We start from the raw sequence: 4,229 nt of genomic DNA on the forward strand, positions 1-4,229 counted from the left end.
AAAAAGCTTTCCCTGGTATTTACTACCTCAATTTTCACAGCACTGCATCACTGCTATTGAGAGTCCTAGGTGGCCGCTACTCACCCCCCAGAAAACCAATTTGGCCATACCCCTTTTTTCAATTGCGAAACGTCAAAACCTCCTGAACCCAGTCAACTGCCAAAGTTCAGGAGGTGATTTAAGTTCTCACTTTCAATGACATGAGTTTGTATATCTCTCTATATCGGGTTTCTACTGTGTCCTACGCAGTTACTTAATACAACAGCGATCCGATTGATAGCGATCCAGTTCGCTACTACATCCGACCTAAGACCAATCCGCGTTAACTCAATCGCCAGCACCGGTATGTAATTTTTTGTAATTTTTATTAACTTTATAAAAACATAATTTTCAATATATTACATTAATTCATAAATTAAATTAAATTGTCGAAATAAAGGAAAAGTAGTGGGATTATCTACAAGCTTCAATGCGAAAAACACGATGCGCTCCCCATAAAATTGTGTGTCGGTTTTTACACCTAATTAATTAATTTCCATCCTCTGGATGACATTTTCCACATCAACGCAATATCTCAAATCTAGCTTTTTCGGCACCGTAAAAGTGGAGTAGAGAAACTATCAGCAGATCAATGTAAACAAAGAGGTGTCCAACGAACCTTTAGACAAGTTTTATAAATGTATACAAAAATAATAATTATATTTAAAACAATACTCAAAAACAACTCACCTTTTTAAAATTAGTCCGTCCATGTCAAAAATTTTCAAATATGTTGCCAGTATTGGTATTCAGCATTGCGTAACAGTGTTGCGTAAGCTAGTTTTAAACTACTTTTTATTATTATACATTGGAACTTCAACAAATAGTTTATTTAAGGAGTCTGTATATTCAAAAACGAAACTAAGAACTATATAATAATAGGGTAATATTTTATGTAAAGAGTTGTAATAATATATGGTACATATTTCCATCGCTAAATGCTGATATATAAAACGTAAATAAATAAATAAATAAATATATACTTAAATTAGAGAAAACATCGGCTCAGCAACTATTTCTTTATATATCTACAATGATAAATTTTGCTTTATTGTTTAAATGAATTATTATGAATTGTATGACAATGATGAGTTTTGTTTTATTGATTATATGAATTATAATGACTTATGATATCAAATTCTTTTACAATAGTTATTTCTTCCGGTCAACTCATAGTTAAATAAAATATTGTATTCAGTTTGTCCATTAATGAGTTAATTAAAATGCTTAAAAATATGCCGCATATTTATCTATCTCAACATGGTATAATATCATATTTTGTTAACAGCAATAAACATTATTCTGTAACCAATATTGAAGATATTTATAAATAATAATTCGCCGTTTTTTGTTAGGCGCAACCCGTTTTAACCTTTCGCCACCCTAACTCAGCAAAGGCGGCCATGTTGGTTTTATTGTGAACGCACGTCTCAGAGGTGGCAAAAGTACTGTGAATGGGCACTTTCGATACTCCCATATACCATGTTTCCGGCATACAAAGTTTTTCACTAATTACACGCACACAAATGTCATACAAGGTATGGGCTGCCCCAAATATTCTATTACTAAAGTTACACTTAGTATGGGTTTCCTACTTATATTCTACTACTAAAGTCAAAATGGTACGGGTTGCCTAATAATATTCTACTAATAAGATATCCAAATGACTAAAATTTACTATAGTATATATATATATTATATTTACTATATTGTGGTCGTGTTATGTTTTAAAATGTATAACTTTAAGAATGTTTTTTACATATTCAAATATTTTTCTATTGTTAAAATTCCTAATGATTCAATTTACATAGTATGGTTTAAAATATTATTTATTGTATCAAAATATTATTATATGTTTTCTATTTTATCGAAAATATATATAGAATATTTCCGTAACGGTTTGTTAAATTTATGTATTTTGTTAAACTGTGTGATGTCAAAAGTCATTTCAACGGTCACGTTTGTAAGCTAAAGAAACTTCAGTAATTTTTACAAAATTTAAATTAAGTTTTATTAAGTATGTGTTTTTGAGTGTGCAAGTAAAATAGTATTAATTTATTATACATGTTAATATTTGTGTATGATGCCTGGCAGAAAGTGTGTTGCCTGTTGCAGTTTGGAGGTACCGCTGTATCTCATCCCAACAGACGGGGAAATGTCCAGATAAGTTTAATATACAAAAATAAATGAAAATAAATATAATATATATAATAAAATATATGTGGCTTATACTATGTTCGCAACGACACAAAATTCGTGTTTTCATAGACAAAAGAGGTTTTCACCGGAAACTTGTGTTTTCATTTATACAAAATCTGTCAAACGAAAACACGGTTTTTGCTGAAAACCCCTTGAAAACTTACATTCCACCCATTATAATCGGTGCCTGCTCTAGTTTATTCGATATTATTAAAAGACATATTTTGCCAGCCCTAAATGTCAGTTGACAATTTGTTTACATTCCATAATTGGCCTAAACGTACCCTACAAGAAACTGCTGATGGGTTCACCAATACACTCACATTTGATATGTCAGTACTGTTAATTTACATTTGCATTTTTAAATTCAGAACTATCCACTGATTGGAGAAAGACGTACGCAGAGCTATTGAAAGGAGGAGATGGCATCAAGCGAAAATTTATTTTTATATTTTCATATTTTATTATATATTTTGTTGCATTCCTTTTTATATTTAAGTATATTATTGTATTATAACTAATATTGATTAAAAGAAGAGAAGATGACAGAATTGACGATAAACTGCCAGAAGCAACTAGACAGCGAATTCGTAGTTGCCAGAACGTTCTAGTAGCGAACTTTTGTTAAAAATTTACTATATAAGGGCTGCCGGATTGCGCAGCAGACACAGTTCTAATTGAAGTGTTGCCGTGTAAAGAGCAATTAAGCTATAAGCAATAAGTTGTGAACTCGAATATCGAGCAATAAGTGTTAAGTTGTTGGAATTGGAAATAAAGATAAGTGTATAGCATTAAATTGGGACTTTAATTTAACTGAGTTATAGTTAGACGATTTATCGAGAAATCTGTTACAATTGGTGTCAGAAGTGGGATTGTCAAATAAATTCCCAAAGAGATAATTATTTCAAAATGGCCAAGTTTAACGATCTAAAGATTCCACAACTGAAAAAGGAGCTGGAGCAACGTGGTTTGGCGACAAATGGATTAAAAACTGAATTACAATCACGGTTAAGAGAGGCCATGGAGGCGGAAAACATTAATGTTGAGGAATATGTCTTTCACATGGAATTAGAGGAAGAGACAACAAAGATAGAAGAAAAGGAAGAGGCTCAATGCTCGTCAAAGATTGTATACATAAACATGATTTTTGCTGCAATATCGCAGATGGAGAAAGAGTTGTCAACGCAAATGTCAACGCAAATGTCGACACAATTCAAAGAGCAGGATACACGATTGACAACGCATTTGGAAGAACAGTTCATAGCACAAGATGCACGTATATCAGCACAGGTGTCCTCACAGTTGAAAGAGCAGGATGCACGGATATCGCAAGTGACCTCACAAATAGCAGAAGTGTCCTCACAGATTTCGAGAGAACGGGATAGAATTAAAACTGAAGTGGATGAATTGAGAGATCGTCTCCGTGAGCTACAATTAAATCGGCCAATTATGTCGTCAGCTTCTGCCTAGGTAAAACCTCCATCCTTTGATGGCACTGTTCCGTTCCACGTTTTTAAGCTTCAATTCGAAAAGACGGCATCTTCAAATAATTGGAACGCTGAAGATCAAGTAGCTGCATTGTTCGTTGCATTAAAAGGATCTGCAGCAGAGATATTACAGACCATTCCAAACTGCGAGACGAGTAGTTATGAAACGTTGATGGGTGCATTAGAAATACGGTATGGTAGTGAGCACAGGAAGCAGATCTTTCAAATCGAGTTGCGAAATCGCCGCCAGAAAGCCAATGAGACTCTGCAGGAGTTTTCTACAGAGATTGAGAGGTTAGCTCACTTAGCTTATGCACATAAATCCATGGAATACATCGAGGACACAAAAATTCAGACTTTCGTCAATGGAATACGTGATAATATTACTCGATTCGCTGCATTAGCATGTCCAAAATTGACGTTTGCAGAAACCGTTTCGTATGCTCTGACAGAGGAAACTGCATCTCTGCTTTGCAATCAAACATTTAAAGCTCACAAAGTAGA

General features: G+C 33.5%; 1 long non-coding RNA gene across 1 annotated transcript; it reads right to left on the reverse strand.

The window, feature by feature from the left end:
* Window positions 1-348: 348 nt before the first annotated feature.
* On the reverse strand, window positions 349-884 carry LOC138855950 (uncharacterized). The gene is made up of 2 exons (XR_011395084.1): window positions 730-884; window positions 349-658 (listed from the first exon to the last, which is right to left on the reverse strand). It is a non-coding gene; the product is annotated as an uncharacterized lncRNA (long non-coding RNA).
* Window positions 885-4,229: the final 3,345 nt, after the last annotated feature.

The sequence above is a fragment of the Bactrocera oleae genome, chromosome 3 (genome assembly GCF_042242935.1).
Source record: "Bactrocera oleae isolate idBacOlea1 chromosome 3, idBacOlea1, whole genome shotgun sequence".
In the NCBI taxonomy this organism is placed as follows: domain Eukaryota; kingdom Metazoa; phylum Arthropoda; class Insecta; order Diptera; family Tephritidae; genus Bactrocera; species Bactrocera oleae.